At 46.2% G+C, this 12,932-nt stretch overlaps 1 protein-coding gene across 3 annotated transcripts in view; it reads right to left on the minus strand.

Moving 5' to 3' along the window:
- TMEM150C (transmembrane protein 150C) overlaps positions 1 to 6,193 on the minus strand; it is a 113,492-nt gene extending 107,299 nt beyond the window's left edge. The window contains exon 1 of one of the 3 annotated variants that reach the window (XM_005681828.1): positions 5,802 to 6,193. The gene's annotated coding sequence lies outside the window, so the exon portion shown is untranslated. Of the gene's footprint in view, positions 1 to 5,536; positions 5,659 to 5,801 lie in introns of those variants that run through there. The other 2 variants (XM_018049649.1, XM_018049647.1) reach the window with 2 other exon arrangements.

A 12,932-nucleotide genomic window follows, 5' to 3' on the forward strand; every position in this document is an offset into this window, starting at 1 on the left:
GAGTTCTCTTCCAGCCAAAATGTACAACGACTCCCCTCTCACTCATCAGGCCTCGTCTTACACAGAAAACAACTGCCGTCAGCTCGTTTCCAGGCTTGTGCAATGCTGTACAATGTTGGAGTCTCACAAGTCTGCAGACGTGCCTCTGTGTCTCCCTACTGCATTGCAACATGTGAGCCAAAACAGTTGAACTTTATGGACTCTGTCACCAGACACCCAGGTGCAGCGTTCCGCGTGGAGTCCTGTCTAGACGGGTGTTTCCCAAAGTGAGTCTCAAGCCTAGTTTCAGAGGCAGTATTTTACATCACAATCCAGTATACATACATACATTTACCTAATAATAAAACACACAAGGCTTCCCTGGTGGTGCAGTGGTTAAGAGTCCATCCTGCAATGCAGGGACAGGGGTTTGATCCCTGATGGTGGAAGATTCCATATGACAAGGAGCAACTAAACCTGGGCATCACACCTACTGAGACCACGCTTAAGAGCCGTGGTCTGCAACACGAGAAGCTACTGCAATGAGAAGACCACGCACCATAACCAAGAGTAGGTCCTGGTAGCCACAACTGGAGAAAGCCCGCTGGCAGTAACAAAGACCCAGTACAGCCAAAAATAAATAAATGAGTGAAAAATGAGTAGGTTTACACAGTGCTTACTGCACAGAGAGTCATAATTGGAACCCAGGGGCCTTGATTCTGTAGTGCTTTTGACCACTACTCTCCATTGTCCCATGGCCTCACACTTACATACACGAGGGAACCAAACACTTCACCAAACCCCAGTAACTCCCACTAAGAGGGATGCACAGTGATAATTCCTATTCTAATATATATCCCATCTCATTCCCTGGTGGTTGAGTGGTTAAGAATCCGCCTTCCAACACAGGGGATGTGAGTCTGACTCCTGGTCAGAGAACTAAGATCCCACATACCATGGAGCAACTAAACCCGAGCGCAGCAACTACTGAGCCTGTGTCCTCTAGAGCCTTTGAGCCACAAGGGAAGATCCTGTATCCCAAAACTAAGACCTGACAGGAAGTGAAGTGAATTGAAAGTCACTCAGTCATGTCCAACTCTTTGCAACCTACAGTGCACGGAATTCTCCAGGCCAGAATACTGTCTTGGATAGCCATTCCCTTCTCCAGGGGATCTTCTGAACCCAGGGATTGATCCCAGGTCTCCCAAATTGCAGATGGATTTTTTTTACCAGCTGAGCCACCAGGGAAGCCCAAGGCCTGACCAAATAAATAAATAAATATTTTAAATGATACAAACCTGTTAAATTAGGCTCAGAACACGTGGTTTGAAAAATACTATGGTAAGTGCTATGTGAAAATGTTTTTGAAAAACCTCAACAATAAAAAAGTTAAATAAGTATATGCATCTCATCTTAGAAACTTAACATGAGGTAGTGCGTTGAAAATCTCCGAAAAGGGGGTGGATTATATGGAACAGTTCCTAAATTCACTCGAGCATCTCTGTCCTCTCGTGGAATGGACACTAATTTGGGAAATTTTATCCTATAGTGTTAAGACCTTAAGGGCAGGGACAAATTGGGGGTTAATTTACTTTATATTTTGTGCATTCTTAGTCACACAGTCTCTTCTGACTCTGTGACCCCCTGGACTGTAGCCTGCCAGGCTCCTCTGCCCATGGGATTTTCCAGGCAAGAATACTGGAGTGGGTTGCTATGCTCTCCTCCAGGAGATCTTCCCGATCCAGGGATCAAACCCGCTTCTCCTGCATGGCAGGTGGATTTGCCATCTCTATGCATGAACATTTGTGTCACATTTTAAAATAACTGATTGTTATTCCAGAGAAGGGGAGCACCCAGGACCTCGAGCTCTGGCCTGGGGAGAAGTATTCCAGGTGCCTAGGCTGGGTGAGGCAGCAACTTTCTGCCTCTCTAAATCCCCCTTCCCTTGGACTTCCCTGACAGTGCAGTGGATGGTAGTTCATCTGACAATGCAGGGGATGGGGGTTCGAAGGCTCCACGTGCTTCAAAGCAATTAGGCCCGTGGGCCACAACTACAGAGCCTCAGTTCCGCAGCTACTGAAGCCCCCATGCCTAGAGTTCGTGCTCCCCAACAAGAGAAGCCCACACCCAAGAGTAGACCCCTACTCGCCACAACTAGAGAAAAGCCAGCGCAAAACATTGAAGACGCAGCGCGGCCAAAAATAAAGCAATAAATAAAATTATTTAACCCTCACCTTGCAATACTGAAAAGAATAGAAAGTGACTCTAAGAACGAATGATTCCATAATGGGTAAATAAGCAAATAATAAAACAAGTTTAAGAACTCAGACACATGGGGCCAAGTATCTAAACAAATCTGAGTGATGCTTATTTTTGTGGCCAGTAGACATATGGAAATTTAAAAAGAAAAACTACTTTTAGAATAGAGTTGAACTTCAGCTTGACACACCTTCTTCGGGGTAACTGTGAGTATTTTTTCATAACAACAGGATTAGAGTCAAATCTTAATTTCTGGTTCTATTAAGGCTGATCTCTACTTTCTTCTAATTAAGGGTAATTGCCATTAAGTACTATCTCTACAGGAAATGGTGGGGGGCAGAATTTAAAGCTGCAGGGTCCAGTATGGCAGCCACAAATTAATTTAAATGAAATAAACTTTAACATTCAGTTCTTCAATTATAATAGACACATTTCAAGGATTCAACAGCGACATGGGGCTCTTGGCTACCATGTTGGGCGGACTATAGCACATTTCCATCACTGTGGGAAGTTTTATTGGACAGTACTGATCTAGAGAAAGGCCATTCGCAGATGTTAAAAAGAAAATTATTCATTTCTCCCTTCATAAAGAGTTCCAAGTGCTACCTAATGGCGCTGGCATGACTTAAAATACTGTGAAGTTGACTGTGAAGGCTACTGCCAAAGATTTCATTATTATTTCAAAGTATCATTCCAATTGGCCAAATATCTCTTTGCATTAAGATTTTCCATTTCCACAAGTTATCTTTCAAAATTCATACATGCCAGGAAATGATATGTGGTGATAATAATAACTTGTTAAAGTTCTACTAATTTATGAGCTAGTGCTAAGAGCAAATTATGAAGGAAAAAAATAAAACCATAAAGATACATGGCACCATTAGCTCTCAGAATAAAAGTTTATAGTTAAAACAAGTAGGGATGCCCTTAGGATAAAGAAAATATTTATTACACACATGGGTCTGTTTCTAGCCTTTTCATGAGTTTAGACTCAGATTCTGTAACATTTGTTTTTTGCATCACATGTTGAGAACTTTAGCTCATATATCATCTGAGCTTCACAGCACCTAATCAGCACTCTAGTGTGGATTCTGAATGTTGTAGATTCTTCTCCTGAAGGGGAAAACAGAGGTCATGCATTATCTTGTCAGTGTCTGTCTTGCTTAGTCAGTTACTGAACTGATCCCAAGCGGCCAGATTACGCTGAAACCAAATGGCTAGGATTGCAGGGGCCAGCTAGCTTTTCGTCCTTCATGTCTCCAGGCTGCCCTGCTAATCTGGCCACTGTACTGCACAGGTACACACAGGTCACAGGGAAAACAAAGCAGAAAGGCACACCAGAGTATCAAGTCAGGTGCCATCACTCTTGATGATCACACGCAGATAAAGTGAGTACAAGAAAACCCTGCAAGGTCATCATAAGCATGACCGTGGTAGTTCTAGAACAAAGCCTAAATGTAAGGCATTACTATGTTCGTGCCAAAAAAAAAAAAATTACTCCACAGAGTAACCTATCTCCCCCACAAAGCAACTAGTGAAAGGCATTTGATGAGAAATACATGAGTTAAGCAACTGCTATAAAGACACTTTAAGGTCAATTTAAATAATCCAAACAAATTGCCTTCAGCTAAATGGCAGGTTATAATAAACATGCGTTTCCCAAATACTTTAATATGTTTGTTCAATGTCATAACATCTACCAACTGTCATTATTGTTAGCAAAACTTCTTTATCCTTTTATTTACCATGTCTAGTTTATGAACTTCCAACTTGAGGAGCTTGCAAAATATTTATTAAATACTGTATAAATAAAAACCATGATTAAAATTCTTATGCTTATGCCTCGAAGATGAAACTCACATTTCTAGCTCATTAAGAGAGGGTAGCTATAGTTAATCTTTGAAACATGGTGTTTCTGGGACACACAGAAGAAAAAGTTTGGGATTTAATGCACGAGAGCTGAAATTGTAAAATTCTTTGATCTGCAAATATCATATTTTGTATGATTAAAAAAACTAACAATTTTTCCTTGAAAACTTAAAGTAGGTCAACTTATTAACTGTTGCCATGGAGTTTATACATTCACATTTGCCTATCCTTTTGATGAACTGCAGCCCAGGATGGAGTTACAGCCCTGCATTATTAAAAAACCTGCCTTTGATTCAAGCACAGAAACGGAGAAGCAGAAATTAATATTACCGTTTAGGCTGTGTTATTGTAATTCATCCAAGAACTTAAAAAAAAACCATATTATTAATATATTTGGTTGCCTAACAGGACCTCTCCTGGTCTCCCACAGGAAGTGGGAACCGGTTCACTCCAGGAGAAGGGTTTCCATCCCAACTGGGCTGTGTTCTCACATTTGTAGTCACAATCCTGGCTCGACCGGGAAAGACAGTCTGGTTGGAAAAAAAAACCTGACCAAAAAAAAAAAAAAAAAAAAAATCGGGGAAGTGTCGGGAATATAATAAAGTGCTGTGGAGCCAGGGGTGGACGGAGGAGAGGGATGAGTAGGGAAAAGGAATATGGATTTAGAATGGGAAAATAACCCGCTGGTTCTCCGCTGGATTCGTTTAAGGAGGAGAGAATCGTTCCACAAAGGCTCTCTCCATAATCCACAGCTAATCACTCTTTTATTGCAGCGAATGATCAGAGCCTCGGTCGTCACCCACTCACCGGCGTCTCGCCGGAGAAACCGAAAATCCCATTTCTTTCTCAGGGCGCACCCGGGGAAGGACGGCGAGGCTGTGGGTTTTCGAGCGGAGGGCTGCGCACAGGGCAAGGCAACTTAGAGCCCCTGCCCGGCTCCCCGCGCCAGCCCGCCGCGGCGAACGGGAAAGTGAAGAACGGCGCGCGGCGCGGAGACCCGGGAGGCCGAACTTGGGGTCGCTTCCCACCCGCGCGCCCCCGACCACCACCGAAGGCCTGGGCACCCGATGGGGCGGCGGGCGGGGACACCTGTCAAAGGACCCGGACCCGAGCCGCAGCCGGCGGGCGGCGCCGGGGCCCGGCGGACGGCACTGCGGCGGCGGCGGCGGGGACCGGGAGCGCCGGCGGCCACCGCGCCTCGCTCCGGGCGTGCGCCCGCGGGGGGTCGGGGGGCGGCCTCGCGCCCAAGGCGCCCTGGGGAGGGGGCTTAGCCGAGCAGGGCCCCGCGGCCGGGAGGACCCCGCCGCCCGAGCCCCTCTGCGGCGCCCGCCGCCCCCGGGGTCTCCGCCTCGGGGCTGGGCGCGGAGCCGAGCACGATGACCCCGGGCTGCCCGGCGGCCCCGCGCGGAGGAGGGGGCGCCGCGCCTACCTGCTCCCGGTGCGGCGAGGCCGCGGTCGCCTGGCGGGGCCGTGACCTGCGGCGGCGGCAGCAGCAGTCGCGGCGAGGAGGGCGCTTCCTTCAGGAAGGGGTGGGATCTGCCCGCCCGCCCGCCGCGCCGCGCCGCGGCCCGCCCCCGACTTATTCTGGGGTCCCGGCTGCCAGGCCACCGGGAGAGACTCCCTCCACCTCAGCCCGCCTCTCCCCACCCCGGGGTCTCAGACCTCCACCACCCCGCGGGGCCCCGCGTGGTTACCCGGGGCTGGAGCCGAGCGGCGCCGGTGGGACCGCTTCTTTCGCCTTTGTGGACGCGATCGCCTGGCGCTCGCCGCTCACCCAACAAAAGGAAGGACGGAATCTGGGATCCTCCGCCTGGCGGTTATTTATTCCTGACCTGTTGTAACCTTCTGGCCGGCTCCCTTCGGTCCACACACCTAGGGCTTTTGCACAGAGCAGCTAAAATTCATTTTCGTGCCATCGGCTGAATGCAGTTCGCCGCCGCTCGGCGCTCTCCCGCGGTTTCCTTTCATCGGCAAGAACAAACACAGGGCCAACTTCTGACCCTGGCGATGAGCGGCACTCCAAGGCCGCCCTCCCAGCGACAGCTTGCTGTCTTCCTCCCAGAGTCTCATCTCTTTGAAAACTGTCTTCATCGGTATTTGAATAGCTTTCCCCACCCGGGATCGCAGCCTATCAGGGCACCATGTCGGTGACCTCTGGCAGCGGCGTGGATCAACTATTTTTATCACACGCTCACGGGTTAACTTCTCTTCCAAAGGCATCCTTCCGGTGCTCCCACAAGAGAACCCTCTTTATTAACCTGCCGTAGGCTGACCTCCGTTCTTTTGCGGGGGGAGGGGTCTCCCCAGGCGCTCCCTACCACACCTGCCTCTTCTCTGCTGCCTCTCAAAGCACATAGTTCAAATCCTCCAATTCAACCTTCCAGAGCTGTTCCTTCACCCATGATATACTATTCCCCGACAATGCACCATTATCCGTGTATTGATTTGTTTTTGCTGGTTTCTTCTGGCTACTAAACTGTGAGCTTCTTGAGGCCAGGAACCTGGCCTCTTCTCTTTCCCTTCCCTTAAGGCAATGGCACCTCACTCCAGTACTCCTGCCTGGAAAATCCCATGGACGGAGGAGCCTGGGGGGCTGCAGTCCATGGGGTCGCTGAGGGTCTGACGCGACTGAGCGACTTCACTTTCACTTTTCACTTTCATGCATTGGAGACGGAAATGGCAACCCACTCCAGTGTTCTTGCCTGGAGGATCCCAGGGACGGGGGAGCCTGGTGGGCTGCCGTCTATGGGGTTGCACAGAGTCGGACAGGACTGAAATGACTTAGCAGAGCAGCAGCAGCAGCAAGGTTAAAACATCTGGTTAAAACAGCCACACCAAAAACTTGAAGTCCTCTGCTGCGTTTTGTAAGGGTTAGTCTGCCCATTTTTCTGAGGAGAGTGATTGTAGCTTTCATCATCTCCTCAGTGATCTCTCTCGAGAGTTCAGAATTGCGTGAGGCCAGTTCCTAAATGAACCCCAGCTCTGAAGCGAGGACCTTCCCCCAATTTCATCTCTCCTAATGCCAATCATTTCTCTCTGGGATAACTGAAGGAACCTTCTAGTTACACTTGATTCCAGTCCCTTCTTTGAAAACTTCTGAATTCATCCAAACAGTTAGTGGTCCCTTTCAACATTGCACATTTGAATCACCAGTGGGAACTGTAAAAAACAGAAACACCTTGATCTACCTCAGACTCCCCCTAAGTCTGAACCTGGCTTGGGGAATGTTGAACAGAGAAGAGCAAACTCAGCAAGGCTACGTTTTTTAAAAAGAGCCAAAGGCGATTCTGACATGCCCAAGACTAAGTTATTGCCTTTCTTTGAAGCGTTCCCTATTTGTAAAATGTCCTGACTTTTCTTTGTCTTTATGGAAGGATTGAGAACCCTTGCACTACGTTAAAGTTATTTGAACATTTTCATTTTCACTTAAAGCCAGGCCCACTTGTGCTTAAGAAACAAACTTGAATTTGTGGCATCAGGCTCAGTGCCATTTGTCAGCAGCACTAAATCATTGCCAGTTTCATCTCTAAAACGTCCATCCAAATGTTAACTCAAAGAGTGGAATAAATTACCTTCCAGACTGGGATATTGACAGCTGAAATATTATGTTAAGATGCTGGCTATGAAGGAGAGTTGGTTGTTATAAGCAGATTCCATTAATGTCACAAGAGTTCTAGTGAAGCTTCAAGAGAACCGAAGACAAACAAAATAGAAGTTTATCCATGCTTTGATCTTTCTTTTGTTGGTCTTGATATCTCACTTGTGAAAAATTCATCCACAATGTACTCAATATAATCTAGATATATTAAATCATCTACGGGTATACGAGTAAAAATCTATCCTGGAGCTGGTCCTCTTTTTAAAAAATGTATTTAAAGATCCATTCTTGGGACTTCCCTGGTGGTCCAGTGGTTAAGAATCTGCCTTCCAGTTCAGAGGACGTGAGTTTGATCCCTGGTTGGGGGACTAAAATCCCACGTTGCCTCATGGCAATTAAGCCCATGCTCCACGCAAGAGAAGGTCACATGCCACAACAAAGACCCAGTGCAGCTAGGGAAAAAAAAAAAAAATCCAGCCTGTATTCCTTTTTTTTTTTAAAGTTTCTTTAGTTGTTAATTAGTTAATTTATTTTTATTTATGTATTTTGGTTGTGCTGGGTCTTTGTTGCTACGAGTGTGCTTTTTCTGGTTGCAGTGAGCAGGAGCTACGCTGTTGCCTCAGACAGGCTTCTCATTGTGGTGGCTTCTATTGCAGAGTGCAGGCTCTAGGCTCACGGACTTCAGTAGCTGCAGTCTGAGGGCTCAGGAGTTATGGCACACAGGCTTTAGTTGCCCGCAGCAAGTGGAATCTTCCCAGACCAGGGACCGAACTCGTGCCTCCTGCGTTGGTAGGCAGATTCATATCCACTGTACCACCAGGGTAGTCCCATCCTGTATTCTAACACAATCTGTTGACAACAGAGCAAACAGGGCTTAAGACCCAGGAATTAGAGGCCAGCATTAACTTGGTGAGTAAGATGGTGATTGGTACTCAGGGACAGGATCATATCCCAGGGCCACCACATGGCGCCTGTGATTCTGACCCTGTGGTGCTCTACCAGTCCACTGACCCGACTCACAGCACAGGCATCCTGCATCTGAGTAGGGTGGTGACTTTCCAGATATAAGAGAACTTGTTATCTAACTGAAACCACTACAGAACATTTAGGGTGAAAAAAAAATTCTATATTCTCATTTCCTTTCTCTCATCAGCCAATTTATTGTTGTTTAAGATTCAGATCATTTTCTTCATTCAGTTGGCAAAATAGACTTGAGAAGCACAACTCATAAATAACACTCCCAGGATTCTGGGAATCCTGCTGCTGGTTCAATTGCAGTGAATCTCGTTATAATAATAATCTCTGTATAACAAAATCATTGCCAAGCCTTATTTGGCCACTGATCATTCAGGTCATCTTTGGTGAAAAACACCACCATACAAAGTTCATCGAAATGGTATTTGATCTTTACCAACATCTATTTTGGCCACCAGATAGGAAGACTTGACTCATTGGAAAAGACCCTGATGCTGGGAAAGATTGAGGGCAAGAGGAGAACGGGGCAACAGAGGATGAGATGGTTGAATGGCATCGTTGACTCAATGGATATGAGTTTGGGCAAACTCCAGGAGCTAGTGAAGGACAGGGAAGCTTCAGTCCATGGGTCACGAAGAGTCGGACACGACTGAGAGACTGAACAACAAAAACAACCTATTAAAGAAAATCTCATGGGGTAATTGGAAAGCCAATGAGAAAACATTGGGTGACAGGATGTTAAATGCAAGCTATTGTTTCCACTTTGACGGTGGCCCCAAATAATAGTTGCCAACCATTTTCACATTCCAGACAAGGTGCAGAACCACCAAGTAGGGCTTAGAAGGAGTGTTCCCTTAAGTTCTCACTCACCTTGAAGGTATAAAAGGGTTGAGGTGGAAGATGCAGAAGAAGGGATTCTGTGGAAGGAGTTGTTAAGTGTCCCAAGCAGCCCTCCTGTGCAGCTGCTAGCGGGAGGACGAAGAGGGCTCTTCTCTCACCTTGAGTCTGATGAGAGGGACTGAGAGCTTGAGGTGTGATACCTGCAATTTGGGGAACGCCATGGACCATTGTCTGGCTCATGCCTGAGAAATCTAAAGGGCCAGCGTTGGCAAAAGTAGCCTGAACACAGGGTAGGGACTCTGGTAGGGGAAGTAATTTACACCCACGGAAGATAAGTCTAAGATAGTGAGACAGACAGTGTGGGCTTGACTTTGATCAAGAGGACTGCTTGGAAGGGCAAAGAGACCTCAGCAGAAAGAAGCTAGAGGTTTGCCTCCGGAAGTTCACAGCCCAGGCGAAAGAATCTCAGGCAGCCAGTCAGAAGCGAAATGAACTTGCCCGTGCCAAGGATATGAGTGGTGAGAGGCTGCCCAGTAGGGTGGTGGTGGTGAGGCTGGTTCTCACAAACGCATGAAAGCACGAATGAGAGACAGTGTCACCTCCACGTCCAGAGGAAGCTCTGCCCACCTGGAGCCAGCTTTCTGCCTCCTTAGCTCTCTCTCTTCCCCGCTTTCCTCCTGGAGGAGTCAGACAGCCTCCCTCAGGTGCAGGAAGGGGAGAAACCAGGCTTGAGAAATAGAGATAGAGCCTACCATTACTCCCCTTGGCCACAAAAATGTGGGGTTTTTATCATTACTCTATACCAGACATATTAATTACTGTTATGACTATTTTTTAAAACAACATATGCAATCTGTTTTAGCAGCTAATGACTTTAAAAAAATATATGTATTCATTTGGCTGCCTCGGATCTTAGTTGTAGCACACGGGACTCCCTAGTTGTGCCACATGGATCCCAGAACTTAGTTCCCCGACCAGGGATAGAACCTGCATTCTCTGCATTGGAAGGCAAATTCTTAACCACTGGACCAGCAGGGAAGTCCTGGTATAAGCCTATTTTTGGCTATAAGTAATGAGAGGCCTTTTGTTTTGTGTGTTTTTTTAATTGAAGTATGGTTGGTTTCCAGCAGCAGCATGGTTGTTTTCCCTGATAGCTCAGTTTGTAAAGGATCCGCCTGCAGGAGACCCTGGTTCAATTCCTGGGTCGGGAAGGTCTGTTGGAGAAGGGATAGGCTACCCACTCCAGTATTCTTGGGCTTTCCTTGTGGCTCAGCTGGTAAAGAATCTGCTTGCAATGTGGGAGACCTGGGTTCGATCCCTGGGTTGGGAAGACCCCTGGAGAAGGGAACGGCTACCCACTCCAGTATTCAGGTCTGGAGAATTCCATGGACTGTATAGTCCATGGGGTCACAAAGAGATGGACACGACTGAGCGACTTTCACTCACTCACTCATGGTTGATTTACAATGTTTCAGGTGTACAGCAGAATAATTCAGTTATACATATTTATGAATATTTCCAGATTCTTTTCCATTGTAGGTTGTTATAAGTTAATGAATATGGTTCCCTGTGCTATGCAGTAATCCTTGTTGGTTATCTATGTTATATTTAGCAGTGTGTATATGTTCATCCCAAACTCCTAATTTATCCCTCTCCTCCCTCTTTCCCCTTTGGTGACCATGAGATTGTTCTCTATGTTTGTGAGTCTCTTTGTGTTTTATAAGTAAGTCTTTTTATATCATTTTTTAAAGGTTCTACAATATGAGTGATATCATATGATTATTTGTCTTTTTCAGAGGCTTTTTTCTTAAATTTATTTTTTAATTGAGAGTGACCCCAAAGTCACCAGACCTACACATTAATTTATACAAGGGGCAGGAAAACAACTAGCCCCAGACAGAGCAGGTTTCAGCAGGCATGATAGAAGGGTATCAGGCTGTTTTCTGATTATACCATGAGTCCCGCTGGGTCAATATATCAGCTATATATTCAAATATAATGTGTTCCCTATTATGTCTTAAAACTCTGGGAATGTCTCAAGTGGCCATCTTATCTGAATTACAAATAACTGAAATGTGTCAAGAAATTCCCTTCATGTATAATAAATTATAGTTAAGCTTTCCAACAAGAAAGAATTAAGGATACTGGATTAAAAGATCCAAATGGATCTAAATGTTGGTTTAACCTTCTCTGTGGCTTCCTCTTCGAGGGACCTGGGGTTCGATAAAAGATCCCTTTTAGTCAGGAAAGTCTGGGTTTTGAAAAGGCTATGGCCACATACAGCATGCCCTAGATCAGGGACCAATTAACTCTTCAGGAGATTTTCTTATTGGTCCAGTGGTTAAGAAAACCCCCCTCTCCCTCAGTGCAGGGGACGAGGTCAACTCTTGTTTGGGGAACTGAAATCCCACATGCTGTGGGGGAACTAAGATTTGGGTGCCACAACTAGAGAGAAGCCTGTACACGCCAACTAAGACCCAATGCAGCAAAATAAATATTTTTTAAAAAATTAATTCTTTGGGTCCTGTTCCACCAGTCCAGCAGCCCTCAGGCCAGCATATCTTGTGCTAGAGGACTACAATGCTTTGGAGTAAGGAGGGAGAAACATTTCTGAAATGCAGACAAATGAAGGGAGATCAACGTGTGGCTGAGGATGACGTGATTACCTTGGCGATGGTTTCCATACCACGCGCTTGGCAGCCGTGATCTGGGAATCCCCGAGCACTTTCCTGTATTCTCTTGAGTGCGAGGTATTATCATCTTGCTCTCCTCCACCAGTGGGAAGGCGGAGTTGCAAAAAGGTCTGTGGCTGGTGTTCAGAGGAAGAACCTCAAATAAACACCAGATTTTGCGTCCTGAAATTCACCCCATTTCCCCCATTTGAACTATGAGACTGTCCTTCACTATGAGAGAATCAGCCAAAAGAGTGTGAACAATTTTTATTTCAATTCATCCTCTCTCTTTAGACCGTTTGCCAACACACATTGTGTTTGTGAAAGGCATCCATTATTTATTTGATTAAAAAAATGAACCAAAAAACCCTTCCTCAGTCACAGAACTAAACATTCATCATACGATGGTATGATATTCTTTTTGTCACAAGTGACTGGTTTTGATCACTTGTATTCAGTCTTTTAGATTTCCAGCTAGGAGATGTTGCTTCAGCCCCAGTGATCTGTTTCTGCCTTGGCTGCCTCCCCAGACTCTACCCTGAGACCTCGCTTTGACCAGTAACTAAAGAGTTAACGCAGATGGAGGAGAGGGCTTCCATGTGGTGTCTGGATGCTTGGGGTCCACCCTGCCCTCATCGTTAAGTATTTAAAATTTCATCCCTGGGATGGAGGCTCAACTTCTCTCCACCAAAAAACATCTTTTTATTTTCTATAATTCTTCTCCTTGTCATTTTCTCTTA

Source organism: Capra hircus, chromosome 6, assembly GCF_001704415.2.
Source record: "Capra hircus breed San Clemente chromosome 6, ASM170441v1, whole genome shotgun sequence".
NCBI lineage: Eukaryota > Metazoa > Chordata > Mammalia > Artiodactyla > Bovidae > Capra > Capra hircus.